We start from the raw sequence: 25,410 nt of genomic DNA, 5'->3' as shown, positions 1-25,410 counted from the left end.
GATAATGATGTCCATCACATTCCACCATCATTCTAACCCCCTGCCCCTTCCCTTCCCCTCCCACCTCTCTGCCCTATCTAGAGTTCATCTATTCCTCCCATGCGCCCACTCTCCCTACCCCACTATGATTCAGCCACCTTATTTCAGAGAAAACATTGCCATTTGTTTTTTTGGGGGGAGGGGATTGGCTAACTTCACTTAGCATTATCTTCTTCAACTCCATTCATTTACGTGCAAATGCCATGATTTTATTCTCTTTTATTGCTGAGTAATATTCCATCGTGTATATATGCCACATTTTTTTTAATCAATTCATCCTCTGAAGGGCATGTAGGTTAGTTCACAGTTTAGCTATTGTGAATTCAGCTGCTATAATCATTAATGTGGCTGTGTCCCTGTAGTATGCTGTTTTTAAATCCTTTGGGTATAGATCAAGGAGACAGATAGCTGGGTCAAATGGTGGTTCCATTCCCAGATTTCCAAGGAATCTCCATACTGCTTTCCATATTGGCTGCACCAATTTGCAGTCCCACCAGCAATGTATGAGTGTGCCTTTTTCCCGCATCCTCGCCAACACTTACTGTTGTTTGTCTTCATAATAGCTGCCATTCTGACTGGAGTAAGATGGTATCTTAAAGTAGTTTTGATTTGCATTTCTCTAATTGCTAGAGATGATGAACATTTTTTCATATATTTGTTGATTGATTGAATATCCTCTTCTGAGAAGTGTCTGTTCATGCCCTTGGCCCATTTATTGATTGGGTTATAAAATAAAGTGATTTTAAATAAATTTTATAAGTTTTCATAGTTAGTGGCTATGAGAACTGTAGAGGATTATCATGGTTCTGCATCCCAAGCCCAAGCTATTTTATTTATTCCAGCCAACTATTCTCAGGCTATGGATTCCTCTGATGCTACTGAGAACAACAGTTTTTTGTTTTAAATCAAGAAAATTGCAACATGATCAATTCAATATAATTTTTGTATGTGCAATTTGAAAGTGTGGCTATTCAGGCAGTATCAAAGAAACTGCTAGGAAGGAGACCATAAGGCATCCCAAACAGTTTCACTAGCAGGCCTACTACATAATAAAGAGGTATCACTTTGGTTCTATTAGATGATAAGTGGCAGAAGCAAACTAAAATAGATTTTTGTCCTAAATGGTTCACATAAGACTTGAGTACCAATTTTCATAGAAACTTAATTCTTTATCCACGGCCTTGTCCAACACTCTCTCCAATTATCTTCAAAACAAGATTTCCAGTAAAAAGACTTCGGGGCACAACCTAACGTTGGGTGGAATTTATAAATTATATCCTCTTCTCTGCCTGATTATGATCAGATCAAGCTGTGAAAGAACCATTTGGGATTATTGAATGTAATGAACCAAAGCAATAAAAATATGCCTGTGGGGATAACAGGTCATTCTCCTGGGGTCCTCTATATTTTATCCTGAGTGATCTTTCTCAAGATCAATTCTTAAAAGAAAATTTCAAAAACAGTAGCAAGTGCTTTGCCTGAAATATATTTCCTCCAATTAACATTTTTTGTTTATTTAAGACGCTGTTCATCTCTCATTTTATCACCAAATCCATGAAGTCTTAGAGTATCAATACATACTTCTTTTCAATAAATGATATTTTAAAGAAAGAACATCAGAACACCCTTTAAACTCTTAAAGCTGTTTGCATTGTAGCTTTGTTTATATAGCAAAAATTGTTTTTTGTCTAGACAGCCCTTCTTGTCTGCCCAGTTTTTCCACTGGAGATCTTTTTCTCCAGTTCTTGGTTTAGGTATTACTTATTCTCCCACCCATCTCCCTTCATCCTGTGTGCCTTGGTATTTCCCTCTGTTAGAGCATGGAACATCTCAAGAATACAATCTTTCTCTACATTCTGACTCTCCTACTAGACTGTGACTTTTAATCTCAGGAAACATCTCCAGTATGTATCTGTAGTCCCAGAAAGCAGTAAGTGAATATACAATGAATTAAAGCAGCATTTATTATTAATGGTAACTACTTAAAGTAATGTAAAACTTATTTTTCTAGTCCTAATCCCACTGCCACTTCTTATCCCTAAGAAATCAATCAAGAGTAGCACCACTGAAAGAGAGCTAGAATATGAAACTGGCCTGTTCTAAGTCATGAATGTTGCAGATATTGGAATAAATTTCACCTCTATCCCAGTCTAGTTAGTGGCCCTGAATACCAGACTCAAATCTTTCCTTGAGATGGACTTTGGGCCTGTTGCACATCACAACTTTTCATTCTGATTGCCACACCTACTCAAATCTTAGAAGTACTAGTACAACACTAAAATTAAAGGATCTTTGCTTATTTTCAAGTTACAATTTCTAATGCTGACCAAAGTAGAATAAGTGCACTCTAGACTCTCTCTTGTACTGATTACAAATAAACTCTGGTCAAAATATGAAGCAACTACCTGGAAGCTCTGAAAGGTAAATAATGGGTAGATTGAAAACAGGAGCCAAGGGCTGGGGATCCAGCTCAGTTGGTAGAGTGCTTGCCTCACATACACAAAGCCCTGGCACCACAAAAAAAGAAGAAAAAAAGAAAAGAGGAGCCAAAACTTGAAAAAGTGACCAGTTCAAAGGCAAGTATCCTGGGTTTCCCCCTTCAATGGGTTATGAGTTCAGTAACTCCTTAAAAGATTTATCTGGGCTCTAACCCCCAATACAACCTAAGAATGTGACCTTGTTTGGAAGATCATTAGAGTGGGCCCTAATCCAAATGACTAGCATTCTTAAAAGGGGAGAGGGGATTTGGATATAAAGATAGACACATACTCCAAAAAGTGCTAGGTGAAGACTGGAGTCTGCGACTACCACCATGGAGCTTCCAGAAGCCACGAGAGGATTTGGCTTCTTTCCCCAGCAGCAGCAGAAGAGCAGAGCCCTGCCAATACCTTGATCTGGGACTGCCAGCTTCAAGAACTCTGAGACAATCAATTTGTATTGCTTAAGCTACTCACTTTGTGGTACTTTGTTATGATTGCCCTAGGGAACTAATACATCATCTTTTCTTTCCTAGAATTGTCCTGAGAGTGGCCCCAGTTTTGGCATGTGCAATGGGCATGGCCAGCAAAAATCTCAAAGAGAAGTGCTCTCCTTCTGGACTGAGAACCAGAACAAGAGAAGCCTAGGAGTGGAGTGTAGAGAAATTGCTAATTCTGTCTTTGATTTATTACAAGTGCCAAGCTCACCCCTGTTGCATATCCAACACAAACCCAAGTTAGCACAGCAAAGTTTATGAGGGCTGAACTAAAGTACAATACAGGACCCATTTGTCAAAATAAGCCCCTGAGTAGTACATGCACAGAACATGCACAAAACAGCAGAGCAAAGCTTTTGAAACCTGAACTGATATTGGAAATACCATCTACAGAAGGAAAGACAAAACTGATCATCTGAACCTAACCTGTTTGTAGGCCGATTGCCTATAAAAATAAAAAAGGAGGCTGGGGTTGTGGCTCAGCGGGAGAGCGCTCACCTCACATGCAAGGCCCTGGGTTCGATCCTCAGCACCACATAAAAAAAATAAACAAAATAAAGGTATTGTGTACAACTAAAAAAATAAATAAATTAAATATTTTAAAAAATAAAATAAAATAAAAAAGGTAGTGAGGAAAGTCAGCCTTGTGTGGAAATGAAACACTAAATAGAAGAAAACTGTCAGGATTCATAACAAAGTATTCCTCAGAACAAAATATATTACAAGAATAAAGAAAGATTTTACTTAATTAGAAAAAGTCAATTCACAAAGAAGCCATAATTTTAAATGTATATTACCTTAAAAATTCGTTTCAAAATAAATAAAGAAAAACTGGATAGAATTGATAAATGAAATGAACCCACAAATATACTTGGAAAATCCAACAATCATCTCTCAATAATCAATTTTTTAAATATTCCCATTAGTCAAGATATGAAATCAAGTTGTTTCCTATTAAAACATGAATGGTTAATAAAGGTCTGTATGTATGTGTGTTTGTGTATAAGTAGTATTCATCCATGAAAAGAAATGAAATTCTGTCATTTGCAGCAAAATAGATGGAACTGGGGAATATTATGTTAAATAAGATAAGTCAGACACAGAATAAATACCACTTATTTTCTCTCATATGTGGAAACCAAAAAAAATGTTTATCCAAATGTAGAATAGTGATTTATATAGGTCGGGAGGGGGTAGGGGACACACAGGGAGGTTGATATTAAAAGACAGAAGGAATAAGTTCTAGTTTTCCACAGTACAATGGGGTGACTATAATCCACAATAACCCATTATGTAGCTTATGAATAACTAGAAGAGACTAATTCAAAGCCTCCAAACACTGAGAAACGGTAAGGAAGAAGTGTCAGGAAGTGATACTGACCAGCCAAATTATATTGTTATATTGTATACATATGTAAATATATAAGAACAAATCATATCATTATGTACAATTATAATGCACCAACAAAACAAATGTGGAAAGTGAAAAAAATAAATGAAAATATTACTCACCCGATTTGATAAAAAATAAAAATCAGAAAAATAAAAGAAATATAGGAGACCTCAGTAATAAGGTTAACCAACATGACTTAATTGACATTTATACAATGCTTTACCAAATAATAGCCAAATGCACATTCTTTTCAAGGGATATGAAACATTCACCAACATTGATCATATTCTGAGCCATTAAAAAAATCGTAAATTTGAAGAATTCAAGTTATACAAAGTATATTCTCTAATCAAAATAGAGTTAAAATAGAAATCAATAATATTATGGTTTTTATGGGAGATATCCCCCAAAAGCTCATATGTGAGACAATGCAAGATCATTGGGTAAACTGATTAGGTCATGAGAGCCTTAATCCAATCAGTGAATTAATTCCCTAGCAGGATTAATTGAGTGCTAATGAAGGCAGGTAGAAAGTGGCTGGAGAAGGTGGGTCATTGGAGACATGCCTTTGAGGTATTTTTTTTTTTAGATGTTGATGAACCTTTATTTTATTCATTTATTTATATGTGTGCTGAGAATTGAACCCAGTGCCTCACACATGCTAGGCAAGTGCTCTATCACTGATATCACTGAGCCACAACCCTAGCCCTGGGGTATATTTTTTGTATCTAGTGTGGTCTCTCTCTCTCTCTCTCTCTCTCTCTCTCTCATTATCATGGGAGCCACTTCCCTCTACCACACTCTTCCATCCTGAAGTCCTGCCTCTCACCTCAAGCCCCGAGAAATGGCATCTGCTGTCTATGGATTGAGACCTCTGAAACTGTGAGACCCCAAATAAACTTTTTATCTTCTACAATTGTTCTGGTCAGGTCTTTTAGTCACCGTAGTGAAAAAGCTGACTAAAACAAATAATAAAAATGTATAGTTCCAATCTTCAAGATATTTTTTCCTTTCTTTACCACTTCCACATCCCCAAGATTTTTGAAACCAAGTAATTTTTATGCATCAGACTGCTGAGTACTGGGATGTCGAAATAGTATATTACAATTTTGTTGTATATTCTCTTATTTTGCATTTTTTTCTTTATAATTTTTTCAATTTTATTTTTCTTCCTTCCTTTCTTTTGTTATTAATTTTTAATATCTCTCTATATATTTTCCTCTCACTTATCTGTTTCTTCACACTCTCTTTCTCTTCTCTTGCTAACAGCCAACTTTTTTTTTGATTCCTTTATTAAACTTCCTGTGACCTAATACCTCTATATTCTCAACTCCTACCTCATAAACATCACATCCTATACCCCCAATTCTCTTTTTTGTCCACCATTAAACATTTAGACCCTTTTGCAAACCAACCTACTGTCTATACTGTAGATAATAATAAAACACATCACATTTTGTTTATTGTGACAAAACTGTAAACATCTAACTAAACATCTATTTAGTTTAAGGGTTAATAATTGTTTGAACTGGGTACTGTTAATATTGATCTCCCCCTTAAAGGTGAGGTATTGGAAACCTGCAGGGACACTATAAGTCTGTAGGGCAGAAACTGTAACACCTCGGATCTGCACTGCTAGAGGGGAAGGCACATGAACAACATGAAAATACAAGGGAAGAAAGCACCCCAAACAAACCAAGATGCTACAATAAGAGAATTCATTGACAGCACAGTAGAACAAATGTCAGAGAAGGAGTAATGATCTGCAAAGTAAAGAATGGTATAAGAGAGCAAAGGCAGGCAGCAAAAGATCACTTTGCAGGTAGCAAAATATTACTTCAATAAAGAGATAGAGATTCTGTGGGGGAAAAAACAAATAGAAATCCTTGAAATGAAGGAAACAATAAACCAAATTAAAAATTCAATATAAACACTCACCAACAGACTAAATCACTTGGAAGGCAGAACCTCAGGAAATGAAGACAAAATATATGGTCTTGAAAATAAGGTTGACCACACAGTGAAGATGGTAAAAACCAAAAACAGAACTTCCAAGAATTGTGGTATAACATGAAAAGATCAAATTTAAGGTTTATTGTGACAGAGAAAGACACAGAGATACAAACCAAAGGAATGCACAATCTCTTCAATGAGATAATTTCAGAAAATTTCCCAAACCTGAAGAATGAAATGGAAAATCGAATATAAGAGGCTCACAAGACACCAAATGTACAAAGTTACAACAGATCCACACCAATGCATATTATAACGGAAATAACTAGCATACAGAATAAGAATAGAATTTTAAAGACCACAATAGAAAAATAACAGATTACATATAGGGGAAACCAATACAGATTTCAGTAGATTTCTCAACCAAGACCCTCAAAGCTAGGAGGTCTTGGAACAACATATACCAAGCTCTGAGAGAAAATGGATGCCAATCAAGAATTTTATATCCAACAAAATTAAGCTTCATCTTTGATGACGAAATAAAAACTTTCCATTATAAACAAAAGTTAAAAATTTACAACTAGAAAGCCTGCACTACAGAACACTCTCAGAAAAATATTCCATGAGAAGGAAATGCAATACAAAAATGAAAATCAGCAAAGGGAGAAACTACACTAAAGGAAAAGCCAATCAAAGGAGAAACCAAGTCAAGTTAAAAAACAAAAATAAACCAAAATGATCAAGAATAGATATCATATCTCAATAATAATCCTAAATGTTAATGGCTTAAACTCATCAATCAAAAGACATAGACTGGCAGAATGGATTTTAAAAAAAGAGATAAAGAAGGACATTTCATTCTGTTTAAAAGAATCATACATTAACAAGACATAATAATCATAAATACTTATGCCCCAAACAATGGAGCATCTACATATATCAAACAAACCCTTCTCAATTTCGAGAATCAAATAATAATAAGATTGGGTAATGTTAACACACTTCTTTCTCCACTGGGTAGACCTTCCAAACAAAAACTAAACAAAGAAACATTAGAACTCAATAATACAATCAATGATTTAGACTTAACAGACATATGTAGAATATTTATCCATCAACAAGTGAATACACTCTCTTACCAGCAGCACATGGATCCTTCTCTAAAATATACCATATCTTAGGTCACAAAGCAACACTTAGCAAATAAAAAACTACCCTGCATTCTATCAAATCATAATGGAATGAAATTGGAAATGATAAAATAAAAAATTGAAGCTACACCTGGAGATTAAATAATATGATATTAAATGATGAATGGATAGCAAAAGACATCAGGGAGGAGATGAAAAAATTCTTAGAGGTAAATGAAACTCTGATACAACATATCAAAATCTCTGGGACACTATGAAGGCAGTGCTAAATTAAAAGTTCATTGCATTGAACTCATTAGTTAAAAAAATTAAGTCAACAAATAAATGACCTCACATTACATTGCAAATGAAAAAGAAGAACAAATCAATGTTAAAAGTAGTAGAAGACAGGAAATAATTAAAATCAGAGCTGAAATCAATGAAATTGAAACAAAATAAACAATTCAAAAAATTGACAAAATAAAAAGTTGGTTCTATGAAAAAATAAATAAGATCAATGAACCCTTAGCCACGTTAACAAGGAGAAGGAGAGAGAAATTCAAATTACTAAAATTTGTGATAAAAAATGAAATATCACTAGGGACACTATTGAAATACAGAAGATAATTAGAAACTAATTTGAAAATTTATACTCAAATAAAATAGAAAATCTCAAAGACATTGAAAAATTTCTAGAGACATAGGATCTACCCAAACTGAATCAGAAGAACATTCACAGATCAGTTTCAAGCAATAAAATAAAAGATGCAATCAAAAGCCTACGAACCAAGGAAAGCCCAGAACCAGATGGATTCTCAGCTGATTTCTACAAGACCTTCAAAGAAGAATTAACACCAATACTCCTCAAAGTATTCCATTAAATAGAAAAGGAGGGAACCCTTCTTCATTCTATGAGGCTGGTATCACCATGAACCAAAATCGCACAAAGTCACAGCAAGGAAAGAAAACTTCAGACCAACATCCCTGATGAATGTAGATGCAAAAATTCTCAATAAAATTAAACTGCATACAAAACATATTAAAAAGATAGTGTGTCATGATCAAGTGGGGTTCATCCAAAAGATGCAAGGATTTTTCAACATATGGAAATCAATAAATATAATTCATTCATATCAATAGACTTAAAGATAAGAATCATATGATCATCTCAATCGATGTAGAAAAGCATTTGACAAACTATAGCATCCCTTCATGTTCAAAACACTAGAAAAACTAGGGGTAGTAGGACCATACCTCAACATTGTAAAAGCTATCTATGCTAACTAAGCCCAAGGCAAAATATCATTCTAAATGAAGAAAACTTAAAAGCCTTCCCTCTAAGAAATGGAGCAAGACAAGGATGCCCTCTTTCACCACTTCTATTCAACATAGTCCTGGAAACTCCAGCCAGCACAATTAGACCAAAAAAAAAATTTATATATATATATATATATATATATATTTTTTTTTTTTTTTTAAAGGGATATGAATAGGAAAAGAAGAACTCAAACTATCACTATTTGCCTACAACATGATTCTATATTTAGAGGATGCAAAAAAAATCCACCAGAAAACTTCTAGAACTAATAAATAAATTCAGCAAAGTAGCAGGATATAAAATCAACACCCCCTAATCAAATAATACACCTTGGGAAACAACCTGTCAATTTCCTATAAAGTTAAAAAGGTTGAATCTTTTCTCATATGTGCAAGCCAGAGTAAAATAAAGGAAACGGGGAGGGAAGGATAAGATTACATAAAGAACCAATCAAATACAAATTAACATAAGAGCAAAAGGGAGTCTAGTAAAGAGAAGTGGAGGTGGGGGCGGGAGGGAAAAGGAGTGATCATGAACTGAAATTGATTTCCATTCCTGTATGAGTTTGTCGAGGCGAACCCAACTACTATGTATAAACAAAAAGCTCTAATATTTTTAAAAATGCATTACCATATAGCACCGTGATCACACTGCTGTATTTATCCAAAAGAAATGAAAGCTCTGCTCACACCAAAATTTGAATGCAAAGAGTGAAGTTGGCTGTATGTGATTAGAAAGTAGATATGAATTTTTTTTAATTAAATTTTCAGAATTTTCTCTTGCTCTCAGAAGATGGGCGACAGATGGAACAATCAGGAAACCAACAGCAAGTAATCTTCGCAATTGTTTATGACATAAGAAAGGGACAGTATATGAAGATCCTTAGAGATTTTTCTTAATAATTTAAATAGGTTTGTCTGTTTTAAATTTTGACACCAAACCCATTTAATTTTTGCTGCTAAATATTGTTCTTTTCTACCCTGACACCATTTGGAAAGGCAGCTGGCCAATTTTTAAAGTTGCAAAACTCTCACGTTCTTATTCAAAGGCATAAATGAAGGACAGAACTATTAAAATTCTCCTCTGTTTCTGAATGGAAATTCTTTCTGCTTGTCCCTATTCATTCAAAAACTCTAAAGAATTGTTCCACTGTTAATTTTCTTTCATGGTAATTGATAAAAACACTAAAAAGAGAAATGGTGATTTCTGCTTTCCCTGAAAACAAGTCCACCTTCTGTCCTAACCCCTTACCATGGAAAGGACAAAATGGATATTGACAGATTTGTAGGCCCCATGTACAGAAACACAAAAATCATAGTACCTTAAAGGTTAAAGGAAAATGGCCTATTGCTAATCAATTTTCAAAACATTCAGGTGTTTGCATTCAACTCAATGAGTTCTGTAAATAGTTGCTGCCAGTGTTTACTACAGTAGAAATGTTTACCAATGTGAATTATGATTGTCCCCTCATTTGAATAAGATAATTAAAAAGTATCTCTATTGGGATAGCAAAATTAATTAGGATAATAAATGCAGTTGTGATTCTGGCTCTGAAGTGTGCTGCTTCTATAGTAGTCCAATATTGATCTGACAAGCTTTAAATATGACGAGTGAATGTAAATAAGAGAATTACTTGCACTACGTGGAAGATGAAATACAAAAAAAAAAAAAGATCATTCTATCCCATTGAAGATGGAAGAAGATAGAAATACCTATTTGTTTTAATATCACATAGCAATAGGAATTCTGTGCTATGCATAGCTTATATTTTTACTTACTATAAAATTGCTCATTGATGGTAATAGACCACATAATTCAACAACAATAGTTACTGAAACTTACATTTTCATTGTTTAAACAAAATGTTTATGGCTGATGTATGAATAGAGCCAGCTGTACATTAGCTGTAAGGGGAGGAAAAAAACAAACCGGGAAGAGGGTTGGGGCAAGTCAGGGAGCTAGAGGTCTAGCTCAGTGGTACAATGCTTGTGTTTGATTCCCAGCACTTAAAAAAAAAAAAAATCTAACCCACAACAAAAAACAAACAGGTAAAATGTAGGCTCCCATTTTTGCAAAACTAAGTAAAATATTGATCCAAATCCATCTGGTCTGGCTACAGTTTGACACCCCTGGTGGCAGTATTCTGTTCTGCTTTAAATATCAAGGAAACTTCAAAACAGTAAAACTTCCAGGAATATGGTCGATTTGTTTTGGGGGTTTTGTTTTTATTGTGGGGGGCAGGTCACAGCAGGGTAAACAGGGAGGTAGTTGATCCCATCAGCCTACTTCAAGAGGAATGGGTCAAGAAACTACTGGGATGATATTGGGAACAAGGGTCCCTAATTTCTATCTTCTTACTTTTAAGGAAGGGGGCTGTCTGATTCTCAGTGCTTCCTCCGAGGGTCTCACTCTTCTTTCCACAGTTTCCCTCTGTTCACCCCGCCACCATTTTTACCACCACCAAAGGAACTTTAGACCACCACCCACTCCCACTGTCTTGACTTGTTGGAGACCAGGCGTGAGGCAGAGGAGAGACAATTATAAATTGTTTATGATATTGGAATTTAGACTATTATTGTGTTTTCCTACATTTGGAAGACTGAAGGAATATAAATTTTTGTGGACAAATATGATGTGGAATAAAGCACAGGCCCTTAATGTGGATGTCTTAAACTCCCATGTGACAACACTAAATTTTATTTAAAAATGTTAGAGTCTGTAAACAAGTCAGGATGGTGCCTGGCATTTTGCAGAGGGAGTGTTTTGTGAAGTAACGCCAGCGAGCCATTAAGTGTGGAGATTCCTTATTGGTTGACTGCTGTATCTAGTTTATGTTAATTAAGATAAGCTGTGTGTAATGTATATATACCCCTCCTGTCCTACAATAAACGGCTCCCACTCCTGCTGTATCAATGTACACAAGTTGCTTGTCAACCCCCAGTTATTTTGCTGCAGCCGGACTGCGGCAAACTGACATTTTTAACAAGTTATTAAATAAAATGTGATTGTTTAACATCTTCCAGCAATCATTCCTTACAAACACTACACAAGTATCCCTCAAACACACCCATACACCCATACTATGTACCCATTAAATAGTAACAATTAAAGAGTGAAGTTCGAATGCCAATCATTGGCCACTGAAATGGCTAACATTCCAAATATAGTACTTTTCTTTCCATTGTATGGATAGGACCTTAGTGATTAAATCATTCAACAAATGCTAAATGAGCTCCCACCATGTGTCAAGTACCACATGAAGCATGAGAAAGGAGTTCACAGTCTCACAGGGGAGAAGATCCCAGACAATCACACATCTTACTGAGCGAGAATTGTCACCATACTAATGCGTAGTGTATAATTCAACCATGGTTTTTAACCCCTATCACATCAAAGTGGTCCTTTTTTCTCACGTATAGTCAATCTAAAGTCATAGATCACATGATGGGAGGAAAAAAAAAAGATCTCATGGCTTCAGACAGTTCCCTAACACCTGTCTTATAAAAGCCTAAATGTCCCATGGGCTCAATAATAGGTATTTGAACATTCCCTCAAGGCTCACTTTTATTTGAGAGCAGACTGCTGCAATTGAGTGACTACCATGGCAGGCAGATGAGAACAAACCCTCCAGCTTTTACAGGCTCCTTGTAAGCTTATTCTTGGAAATGTCCCTCTCTGCCCATATGAAACAGATATGTGGTCTTCTGTTCCAAATAACAGGATTGGAGTAATATGATATTTCTAAGGGTAAGCCTGTTATAATCTAGTCTGAGAATTCATCTAACCCCTAGACTGAGAACTGGGAGGAAAAAAAAAAGGTATGATAACTGGGACTTTATTTGAGTTCCTCAAAGTATGCCTCTTGCCTACAATCCCTAAGTCCATCTATAGAATATCAATGAGCCATCAAATCCAAAAGCTAAAAATTCCACATAGCAACACAGTAAAGGAATGATACCCACAAATGTAAATATTCGTTAAACTGTTCCAAGTTTTGCAAATAAGTTTCTCTAAAACTTCATAAGTGTTTATCAGTAACTCTAATTTTTTTTTTATTTTCCTTCAGGCATATCAACACACTGAGATAGTGTTATGGTCAACACATCTGTTAACCAAGGGAGAAGAAGCAATTCAGAAAGCCACATCTAACTGAAAAGTTGCATTTTGACATAATTATCCATGGTTTTGAAATGGTTTAAGCTTTATGATATCCATCTTACAGATTTATACTACTACATGGGGTGTCACTTTGAATTATTGTTAGATTAATAAAACTGCAAGACCAGGTTTAAGCTGAAAGTTTATGAAAAGTGTTTATGACAGGATCAGTCAGGCTTCAGGCAGGATTAAACTTAAACTTTTATGATTTGGGATTGAATTGCTTAATGAACCAATCAACACTTTATTTTCCGCCTTCAGCCATACATTTTTTAAAATGATGCTTAACTATTAATCAACAGTTCAACTCCCACAGGTACTACATATTTAGGTACATAGGAAAACGAACCCCTCAAGAAGGAAGGTGTCTCGGTGGAAAAAGATGTGGCAAAAGATGTTTCACCCTAACTCTTCAAATAGTTCCATGGGATTAAAAGCATTATATTCAATATGATAATCTTTCAATACCCCAAACTCAAGTTTAGTCATAAGAATGTTCATTTCTCCAAAGATAAAATTTGAGTTGTTGTTAACTGCACTCTTTCAGGTAATCAAAAACAATTATCAGAATATTCCTTAATTGGAGGCTTTAGAAGTGTGACTGTTTCTGGTAGCTAAAGTATGCAAGTGGTAAACAGGAATAAAACTTTATTCCAAGTATTTGAGAACCTAACAAGAAAGATGTACTTTTTAAGTACTTGGAAAATTGAAGAACTTAACTATTAACTTCTAGAATCCAGAGGAGATGAAGAAAAAGAATAGTTAGGTGTTTTCAAGAATAATATATGGGGTATAGAAGAACTCCTTCTGATTACATGGATGCAGAAATACAACAGAATAAATAATGTTCTTTCAAATAAGTCAGCTTCACACTGTTAAAATGTTTCATGGCAAAGCCATCCTATATGGACGTGTTTAATCCATCCTATATCAGCTGGTTTAAAGCATTCTGTAAATACTTTTAATTATGATATAAACAAAAAGATGAAAATTCTCAAAAATTAAGAGGTCATTTTAAAAATATCAAATTAACATCTTACATTCAATGAATATTTCATATTTGGAGAGCGTTTTAGTTAGAGTGGTTTTTCTATGTCACGTAATCTTATTTTCACAAGATGATGATGGAATTAAATCCCATGAGGTTAAGTGACTTTGGCCAAGGCTCCAAAAATCAGACATGACAGAGCTGAGACTAGAGCAATATATCTTTGGAGGGTTTTGCACTACATTCAGTATCTGTTATCATTTAGATCACAAAACTTTGTTGCTTGAGAAGTTTCACTTGACCTCAGCTGCTAAATGAGTATTTATTACCCTTTGGGTTCCTATGCAGTAAAAAGAGCACTGGGCTTTGAAATACACGAATTCAGATTCAGTTACCACAATTTGCTACTCATAGGCAACTTAGTTTGCCTTAACAAATTTCTGGTTCTACATATTTAAGAAAAGTCTATAAGATGTAACAAGCTCATAAAATTTGCTGTGAGCCAAATGATATAATATGCTAATAATTGTGGCAAGGTGCTGAAAATATTAAACCTACCTTATTTGTACCCAATTCATCTCTATCTCCTTAAAAACATCTAGTACCATGCTTTATAATTGGTACTCAACAAATTGTTGACAATTGGCACTCAAACTTCTAAGCAAGCCTGAGTTTCCATCACAAAATAGGTAAGCAATTTAATTCTGACAACTACATATTTTGAATAATGGTTAATTTCGCTTAATATTTTGCTGTTTGAATGCATGAGTAATGTAAGTTCTGACTTCTCATCTATTTCAAATCTCAAAAAAAAAAAAAGAAAAGAAAAGCATCTCATTTATTTAGCCTGTACTTAAGAAGTGGAGAGAAAACCTGATCCATTAGCAATTTTAACAATTTTCTCTGTGAGAGCATTTTTTAAAATCTCAGAAAGAAGAATGCCCAAATATGAATTCAGGGTATGAAAACATAAGAACAAAACATGGCTTTGAGAGGGTCTAGAAAGTAGAGAAACAAACAAAAAGCAATATCCACAGGAAGTAAATACTTAAGAGTTTTCTTTTTACCAGGTACCCTGCTGAGCCAGGTTCAATCATGATCTGAATCAGGTCTCACATATTCCTTGCAGATTTGTGTTGTTACTATTATTAGGGTTCCCGTTCCACAGCTGATGTATCTGGAGGTAAAGTGACTTGCTGATGGGCACACAGGTAGGGGGACACAGTAGGCCAGCCACTTCTATCCACCACACAGGAAAGATGATGGTTTTCCTCTGTCTGCTTGGATATCTCCTCTGCATGCCATTTTTTTCAGTCTTCCACTTCTTTCTCCAAATCTAGGTTCCTAAGATAATAGGATTTGCAGTTTTTTCATCCTAGTCTTCAAAAATTATTTTATTACTACATTCTAGTTGAATATTATCAGTGTTTCTCAAACTTCTTGTTCTCACTCAAGAAAAACGCAAGAAAATAAAAATAAACTTGTTCTTGACCCACTCTACATAGATATCCACATAATATTGTGAATTGAGAGAAGAGTATGTAACAACCCATCATTCATTCACGGAGTTCCATTTATCCTGGTCCACTACAAGCCAGATAAAGTCCTACTCAGATTGTGGAGAAACCCTGCAGAGACACATCAATTACCCACACCTGCACTTAGTCCCTCAACCAAGCAACCTCTTCTTTTCCAAGCCCCTGGACTCTGCTAGTAGCCTCTCTCTCCAATCCCTAAGACTTAGTTTAAACATTATAACCTCAAGAAAGATCTTCTATGGCCAACTTTCTATCACTATAACAAAGACCTGAAATAAGTCAACTTTTAAAGAGAAAACATGTATTTTGACTTACAGTTTTGGAGGTGTCAGTCTATGATTGATTGGCCCCATTGGTTTAGGCCTGTGATGAGGCAGCACATCATGGCAGAAGCACACAGAGGAGCAAAACTGCTCAGCTCATGGCTAGGAAGCAAAACAGACAGGAAGAGGAAGTGGGCAGGGTCCCACAATCTCCTTCAAGGGCAAACCGTCAATAATCTGATGACTTCCCTACCAAGGCACTACACTGGGGAACAAGCCTTTAACACATAGACCTTTGGGAAACATTCCAGATTGAAACTATAGTACCTTGCCATCTAAAGAATTTCCCAATTATTTTCTCTCTCAGCCCAATGTTCTTAGTATAACCTTTAATAATTTATAATGCCTCTGATAATTGTCACTTCATTTCTTAGTGCGCTAGAAGAGATCCTTAAGAACTAAGAACTTCCATCAAAATGTCTTACAACCTCTATCTATTTTCAAAACAGTTCCCTCACCCTGATGATACCCTTACCAGCTAAAGAATTTTCTTCATTTCTAATTTCACCTAGGCCCTGGCAATCATCAATCTGCTTCTCTAAGTATTTATAATTTCTGGGCATTACATATTAATGGAGTCAAACAATGTGTGGTTTATTAAGTGTAACTTCTTTCAATTAGCATAGTGTTTTAGAGGTTTGTTCACATTGTAGCATCATTTTGTGGCTAAATAACATTCCATTGTATGTATCCACCACAGCTTATGAATTCATTCACCCATTGGTGGAAACTGGTGCTATTTCCACTTTGGGGTCATTCTGAATAATTGCAGTTACATTTATTTTTTAAAGTACTATGCTAGTAACACATATTTAAGTATTCCAGGGTAAGTATGATACCCAAAATTTGCCTTAAACACCTTAGCAAAACAACAAAAGTGAATACAAAGTAAGATCAAAAAAATCTTGATAATTATTGAAATTAGGAAATGTATATGGAGGAGTGGAGTTCATTGTACTTTTCTCCCTACTTTTACATATGATTGAAAAACTCCATAATTAAGAGGAATTTTTTGACTTTGTTTTTAACTTTATTTTGAGTCAGGGTCGAATTAAGTTGCCCTGGCCTCAAACTTGCAATCCTCCTGCCTCAGCCTCCTGAGTCACTGGGATCACAGGCATGTGCCACCACATCTGACAAGAAGAGTTTTTGTTAAGTTTTGTTAAGTCTTTAGAAACAGAAGGTTTGAATTAGACCATTTTGTTTTCATAAGACTAACTAATATATTCTACTAGTATATAATGTATCTCCCTCAAAAAAAAAAAAAAAGAAAAATGTCATGTATACAGAATGTGAACCACACAACTAGTTAGGGGGAGATGAGTAGACTAGAAAGTTAATAAAAATACTGCCTAGATCTTGTTGGGAAACTACAATTAAAAATAAAATTTATCCCCTACCTTCTCCACAAAGGCAGAAGAGAAAGAAAACAATTTCATCACTGAGTAATCATTCAACAGTATGTGCTGGGCAGTGTCATAGGCAATCTGCTGAGACTACAAAGAAACCTCACCCTCTTACAGAGCCAAGCAGATCCACCCATTACACATGTGTTCTCAAGTAAACAATAACCAATCCTCAAGGAGGACTTAAGGGCACCGTTTGTCACATAGAATTCATCTTAAATCCACTAGATAGATGAGGTGGCCACTGTGTTCGTTAATTGGCTTGAATTCAAAAGAAAAATAAACTTTTCACATCCTTATGACAAGAGGCAGTTTTGAAACTTGGAGAGAGGAACCTACCAAATCGAGGTTCATAACCTCCTTACCCCTGAAGCACGGCAACAGAGGCACTATCTTAAATTTCAACAAGGTGGTTCTCAAGTCCTTGAGAAAGATAGTCCTGCTTCACAAAGCTGGCTAGAGGATTGTTTCACTTTTTAAAAGTTTTACATACATTTCAAAGAGAGAAAGAAATTACAAGTTTTCAAAGAAAAGCCGACAAGGGTCTCTTCCAGCGTTTTCAGCACAGCAAATTAAGCCTCTTATTTGTCATTTTGTATTTGCCAGCTCTTTGTGGTAGAAGAAGGTACAAAAACAGGTTTTTCTCATTATAAATCACTAGTATAGCATTGTTTCCAAATACAGTGATATCGGTTTATTTAAAGGGAATGTATCGGGGGTCCAGAACAAATCTGTAGTCTGTCTATATGCACATGAAAAGGTCCACTAGAGCCCACTTTGGCAAACTTCAAGGAGCTTTTGATTCCCCTGAAGATCATATTCACATGCAGATTCTGACTCATTTGGTCTGGGGTGGGCCTGAGATTCTGCATTTCGAAAAAGCTCTTAGGCAAACTCCATGATGTTTACTGCCACACATGGAGCATCAAGCCTCTGTATCAGTTAATTTCAAAATTTAGTCCCCAAATGAGCAGCATCACCAGGAAACTTGCTAAAAATGCACATTCCAAGGCTAAGCTCCAGACTACTGAATCAGAAACCATTATGAGTTTTAACAAGCCCTCTTGGTCATTGTGACTTTTGTTAAAATGTGATAAACCCTGCTGTAGATGAATGGTTCTCAAATTTAGATGCACACTGGGATTATCTGAGACATTTAAAAAAAAAAAACCTGATTTCTGTGTCCATCCCCACAAATTCTGATTTAATTAACATTCAGCAAAACCAAGATATTGGGAGTTTCAAATGCTGTTCTAATATGCAACAAAGTTTGAGAACCACTGACCTAGAATGTAAGCTCCACACAAGAAGGAATTTGGTCATTGCTGAATCCCGGGTGTCTAGAAAAAGGTCTAGCAGTAGCTGACATCCCATAAATATTTGCTGAATGAATGAATAAATGAAAGGACAAGCAGCAAAACAAACCTTTGAGTTACTCTAAAAGCAGTTTGTTTGATGGTATTACAGAGGATATATCAGATTTGTCATCATTCCCTCCAACGGGAAATGCTTTCAGCTCTAAGCACAATGTAGGCATGACCCTTCCCACCAAAACATATTTGAAATACCACTCATCATCACGGCAAGATGCTGAAGCCACAAATCACAGACTCCAAGTTAGCCGATTAAAAAAGGAAAAAAACAGAGACCCAAACTAAACATAGCTATTAAATGTAATGAAAAATAAAGCAAGCATGAAGTTGGCAGATTGTAGATAGGATTGAAGGAGATAGAAACAAAAGCTTAGGACTGAAGCTTTGAATAACTACGTTGTCAGAGGATATAATGCTAGACCAGCATAGGTGATACAGTATATGTTTCCCTCTCTAATTAAAAGTCACTAAAAAAAGTATATATATAATGTGAAAACCCCACAGCAAAATATTCACCAGTAGTTGTAAGCATGTAGTAAGCTAATATATAGCAAAATGTTGAGATTTACACCAAATCTCAAAACAGAAAATTACTGCAACATTAACTTTTTGTTGTATTGTATCAAAAAACTACCTCTCCATTTTTGTTGGGCTTGCAATCAAAATAAAATAAAGTGGACAAGGGACAGGCTTAAGAGAGACATTTGTTACTGTCACACTTCTCTGCCCTAACATCACTCCATATATTCTCTGGTCAAACCACTGCAGAATGCAGGACATTGAATTAAAAGAACTCCCTCCCAAATCAGTTTCTCAAAGAGTGTTCCATTCAATGTGTGGATCAGCTAGGGGTTAACTTTTAGGCTGACTCCACTTTCCCATAATACTTGTGGAAATAAAGCCTGCCCAAATATAGGGAATCAGCTGTTGAGGCCCAGAAATTAGACACAGGAAGTTAATCCCAGCAAAATCAGCACCATGGAAAGAGAAATGAGAAACAGGGACTCATTTTCTCGAAATAGAGTTTAAAATGGGGCATTGTGCATAAGAAAATACAGCCAACTTCCAGGTCTGAGGATTAAGGTACAGAATCAGAGTAAAATAAGCCAAAAGGATAAAAATGCTGAGCCTACTACACTTGAATTTCTCAAATTTCTCTTTATTAAGGGTTCTATTGTTCCCATGGCTGGAGGATGTAGATTTAAATTTCCATTTAAAGGTAAGTGGTCACAGTGTGAGGGCCATCCAGGAACAAGCGGCTACACAACATACGATCATTTCTGCAACTTCAGAGTAACTTAAAATAGTTCAAAAGGTCCAAACGATCTTTAAGAGAAAATTAAATGGAACAAAATTAGAGGCTATATTCCTTATACACAGAGGTAATATTTTACTGTAAGACCAACATTAGGAAAATACAAAAACCAATATAACAAATTATTCTTGAGGCTTTTCAACTAACAAATTCCCTGAAAGCATCAAGAAACATTGGTTACTTTTCTCTACTTATGGTTTACCCTTTGAATCGAATTTTTTTCTACTTCCCTTCTTTATAACTGTCTCTTTGATATACAAAGACAAAATGTTAAAAAAAATCACAATGCCTGCAGTATTTTATATATTTAAAGAAGTAAATATACAAGCTCTGAAATTCAGAAAGGAAATTCAAAACCAGAGGTTCTGTAGGAATTAAGTAGAGCCAAGCAAAATTGATTTCCAAATGAGCAGCACTATTTGATGCCCAAGCATACAGACCAGATTAAGAAGGAACTGAATAGCTTTCCAAGAGAAGACAGTTGGGAGCAAGGTGTGCAGTTTGCTGCAGGAAGAGAGCTCTACCCTTAGGCTGATAGGGGCACCCTGTTCAATATGGAGGCCGCTGACAGGAAACCCTAACATGCAAAGAACCATAACTATGTTTTGGGTACTGCATTGATCATTGCTTGGTGCTCTGTAGAGTGCCTTCATTGTAATAGTGAAAATCAAGTATGTAAAACTTGATAGAATATTTACATTCTTCTTAGAAAAAAAAATCATCATTCAGAGATGTAGTTCAAATGTATACTTTATAGACTCCCAGAAAGAACATGATATTGTCATGCATACCCATCCTGAACCAGTTCTCACTGGCTTCTCCCCCACCACCACCAATTTCCCACCCCCAGGAACAGACAAAAAGAGAAATAGGGAAAATCCTATGTCAACACCAGACTCTGGAGAGAAATGCTTATATACCCATGAGTTTAAACTGTTATGATGAAAAAGTTTTAGATGCATCAACTGAAAATTAAAACTCATTGCAGACACTATGTTTTCTACCCACTATAAAGTTTTTTCTTCATTCTCACCAACAGACCCTTGAAGGGATGTTCCCATTTTGAAAATAAACCACAACTTATATATTTCCCAGCCACCTTCTGTTACTACAACAGTTACCATTCTAGTCAACAGACTGAAGCAGAGCCTACTGTGGATTTCTGGAAAATTCTTGCTTGCCTGACAGAGATTCTCCCCATTCCTTCTTAATTATTTCTTCTGTGTCCTGAAATATATTCTGTGACTTCATTGGACTCAGCCCTAAGATCTTTGAACTGGCACATACCACAGAACATGGGTGAGATTTCTGTTCTTCATGTTTTGGGTGCTAAGAAAATACCAGGGAAAAGCTTCTAACATTGGCTTTGGTAATTGACAGGGAACAGAGAGATGTGAGCTGTGGGAAGATGAGGTTAGGGAATAATTCTATACACTGGGTCCACTGTGCTGACTCCCACCTGTGATATGTTACATTCTTCAGCAAACTACCTGTTATCTTCAAGAGAAATGCAGGCCTGAAATAGTGATAAGAACAACACAAGTTACCCTGAAGAGGGGCACTTTTGTGGCCCTTACACAGACCACATCCAGGAACTCAGAAAGGTAAGGATAATTCCTCCTGACCATAAAATCTGTGAGGACAAGTTGCAACTAGAACCAATCAGCTTGGGCCAAAGTGACCTAGAGTTGTCATAGCATTGGGGACTTGGAAGTCTGCTATCATCCTGCTATCAATCAAAAGTCAAGAGATGGGCCTGGGTAGGACTCTCTGGTAACCTCTGTGGGATCCCTAATAAAACTAGAGAGCAAGAAAGGTATTCTATTCTCTCTAAGAGGACCCACTGACTTCATTGAGCGCATCTCCTTCTCCCCTTTCTTATTATCCATTTTAATAAACTCATGCCATGGCTAGAGTTCTGGCTCAGTGATAGAGTGCTTGCCTAGCGTGTGTGAGGCACTGGGTTTGATCCTCAGCACCACATAAAAATAAACAAATAAAATAAAGGCATGCTGTCCATCTACAACTACAAAAAAATTTTTTTAGGTAAGTAAACTCATGCCAGTTACTCTGAGCAACACATCTGAAATCTTTCTGGCATCATTGACTATCAAAATTAAACAATTTGTGCAAAAGGCACCATCAACAGAGTGGAAAGGCAACCCACAGAGTGAGAGAAAATATTTCTAGGTCATTATCTGATATGGGATTAATATCCAGAATATACTTCTAAAATCCTGCAATTCAACAACAAAACAACAACCAATTTGAAAATGGTCAAAGGACATGAGTAGACAGTTCACCAAAGAAGATATACAAATAATCAACAGCACATGAAAAGATGCTAAACATCACTAATCATTAGGACAATGCAAATCAAAACTAACAATAAGATACAACTTCACATACCACATAACAAGAATATGGAAAAGTTGGAATCCTTATACAAGGCTGGTAGGAAGATAAAATGGTGAAGCCACTATGGAGCAGAGTTTGGGAGAAGGGGTTTCCTAAGAAATAAACAGAGTTATCATATGACCTAGCAGTTCTACTTCTGTTTATATACTCCAAAGAATGAAAGCCAAGGTCTCAAATAGATATTGATACACTGATATTCATGTAAATATTATTCACAATATCCAAAAAGGTAAAATAATCTAATGTTTATGGGTAGATGAATTAATGAACAAAGTAGCATATACTTACAATGCATTATCATTCAGCTTTAGAAAGGAAAGAAATTCTAATGCGTGCTACAATCCAATAACATGAGACATCATGCTATGTAAAATAAGCCAAATACAAAAGGACAAATATTCTGTGACCCTATTTACATGAGAGATTCTAGAATAGTAAAAATCATAAAGACAGAAAGCAAACCAAGGTTAGCAGGGGTGAGGGAAAATGAAGAGTAACTATTTCATGGACAGAGTTTCAATTTGGTATGATGGAAATGTCTGGAGGTAGATAATTGTAACAGGCACAATCAAGTGAAGAGGCTTCATGACATGAAACTCTGTGTCAGTAAAAATGGTTAAAATAATATGTTTCCCATTATGTCCGTTTTACTACCAAAAAAAGTTTAACTGTTAATATTGTATCTTAGTAGGCCATATTAGATTTCCCAAGTATCATTCCTCTTTTCACTTTAATGTTTTTTTTTCCCCCCAGGACTAACAGAGAAAGCTAAGGTATGCTAGCCTTCCAGATTCATCCGCTAATTACAGGCTCTTAAAGGTTATTAAAACAACTACATAATTCTCACATTTCCCTGGATTTATTAACTGCATAATTTTATTCTGGCTTTACAGGTTAGAGATTCAATCTGTCCCTTCACTCTGGGATGATTATATTGATAAATAATAAAAAATGAAGGTTCTAAAAAGAATATATCACCTTTGGGAGGTGAAGACAAAATTTCTATAAATCCAAGGGCCCAAAACTGTAATTAAAAAGGACAGCTGCTGGACCTCAACAACTCTGTCTCTCTGGAGTCATATCAACTAAGAAACCAAGGTGGATCTGGAGCTATATAAAAATGAGTTTTAGTCTATCATAACAGGAATGGCAGTAGAATAAAAAGAAAAAAAGGAGGAAGGAGAGGGAAAGGTTAGTTGGTTAAACTTGAAAAAAGACTTTCTTGGGATAAAGGAAAGACAGTCTAGACCAAAGCTAAAGAAAGAATGGCATGCTGAAAGAAGACCACAGACACAAAGGGCAAAGAAGATGCACCCGCCCAAAGTCTTTTGAGAGAAAGGCTTTCAGAAAGGAAAAGACATTTCCGTTATTCCAGATTAAAAATGGTGACCAGGGCCAAAGACATACATCAAGGGATTAACAGTAGGATCTCAGCAAATAGATAACTGGTTATGCACACTTTAAAGTTAATGAGAGCTAAAAAAATATAAGTTACATAAAGTAGATTTAAAAGGAAAACAGCAGAAAAAAATCAACGTAAAAATTCTAAAGAATTTTTGTGTGAGCCTTTATCTTGGAGAACATGCATGAGAGCGCTCAGGAATTAGAAATTTAATTAAAGGCACCAAAAAGAGAAGATATTTGTTAAATGAGAGCAAGACAGGACAATAGATTGAGTACAAACCTGACACAGATATTGAACTGATGGGAAACCTTCTTTCAGGTGGGACTACCCAACTCGGGATGATGGGGTGGGCAAGTTTGCCTGAACCAGAGGTGCATTTAGCAGACACAGAACCTTCATATCACCTCTCTTGCTATGGAAGATCCCAGAAATCATAATTTAAAATTTTTAGAAAAAAAACAAATTCCTAGGCCAGAACACAAAAGAAAATGTGATACAGAGATGCAACAAGCAATATTTATACTGCATTTATTAAAGAAAAGAGGCCAATCTAAGAAGAATGACAGGGAAGAGTATGGGAGGAACTGAAAGGAACAAAAGATGACTTGACTTGCTACTTGAGAGAAAGATGTAGAAAGAAAAGCTACTCAAATCTGTGACTTTCAAAAATTGAGGAAAGGCACAGAACATGGCACAGGCCCCAGCCATCACCAGGGTCTTATGGGCACAGGCTTTAGAGGAATCAACTGAGCTTCAGTTCAGCAATCAGAGATAACCACTGAGAGTGATCCTCCAGCTGAAAAAAGTGCGAGGATAAGGGGAAAATTGGCCCCAGAAATCAGGTTGCCCGAACCTAAGCAATTCTACAAGCAGCAGTGGCCTCAAGCAAGTGGCAAAAAATTTTTAAAAAATTTAAAAAATGATTATGCCCAGGAGAAAGTCTAGAACTAAGACACCAGAATCTCAGTCCTAACAGGCAAACCAGAAATTAAGAAGTTTTCAATATGCTGTAAGCTGTAAATTTTAACTAATAAGACAATCAGCTCTGATCATTCTAAATTTCTAAACTTAGCAATAAGAAAATCTCTAATAGACAGATGAAAACATCCCAACATAGATCTCGCTACTCCCCAGAGACCATATCAAACAGAGATTCCCCCAACCTGAGTTTGGGTTTAAATTCACAGATCATACAGTCTTAAAAACTGGCATAATAAATTGGTACCTGATGCAGGTAAAATCAAAGTTTTCTCTGCCTGCTCAATCACTTCAATAGTAAAACAAATGTACACTGTAGTAGGAGCTGGGTGTTTCTGAGACTAGTCATTTGGTTTTCTCTATTTTGTGGAAGGAGTATCATCATATAAGGTGGCAACTCTGGCTTTCCACTTGTTATCAGCCAAAGTTGCAAACAACTTTTCTGGCATATGGATTGAGAAATAAGAATAGTAATGGAGAAAGGAGGGGAAAACATAGGCCAAAAATCAAGAGGCTTGAGCCCACAAACCTCCCATCATCAAGAAGAGGTGAGTTGCAATCTGGGCTCACGGTGTAGCTCTAAATTCCAGCACAGGGGCTCCTCTTCCTTCCCCAGCACCTCATGAGACATCCCCATTAACCATGAGGGAACACAAAGCCTGACTGGTAGCAAACAGCCTGGATTTGGGGTCCCAGCTGTT

General features: G+C 36.0%; 1 long non-coding RNA gene across 1 annotated transcript in view; it reads right to left on the bottom strand.

Moving 5' to 3' along the window:
• Positions 1-15,032: 15,032 nt before the first annotated feature.
• LOC131424811 (uncharacterized) overlaps positions 15,033-25,410 on the bottom strand; it is a 74,259-nt gene continuing 63,881 nt past the window's right edge. The window contains exons 3-4 of the long non-coding RNA XR_009228342.1: positions 15,807-15,916; positions 15,033-15,297 (exon numbers count right to left, since the gene is read on the bottom strand). This is a non-coding gene — a long non-coding RNA (uncharacterized LOC131424811). The remainder of the gene's footprint in view (positions 15,298-15,806; positions 15,917-25,410) is intronic.

The sequence above is a fragment of the Marmota monax genome, unplaced genomic scaffold (genome assembly GCF_021218885.2).
Source record: "Marmota monax isolate L192 unplaced genomic scaffold, Marmota_monax_Labrador192_F-V1.1 WCK01_AAM20220418_F8-fsc00001, whole genome shotgun sequence".
Classification (NCBI taxonomy): Eukaryota; Metazoa; Chordata; class Mammalia; order Rodentia; family Sciuridae; genus Marmota; species Marmota monax.
The sequence above is the reverse complement of the archived record's forward strand: the minus strand, read 5'-3'. Positions and strand labels throughout refer to the sequence as shown.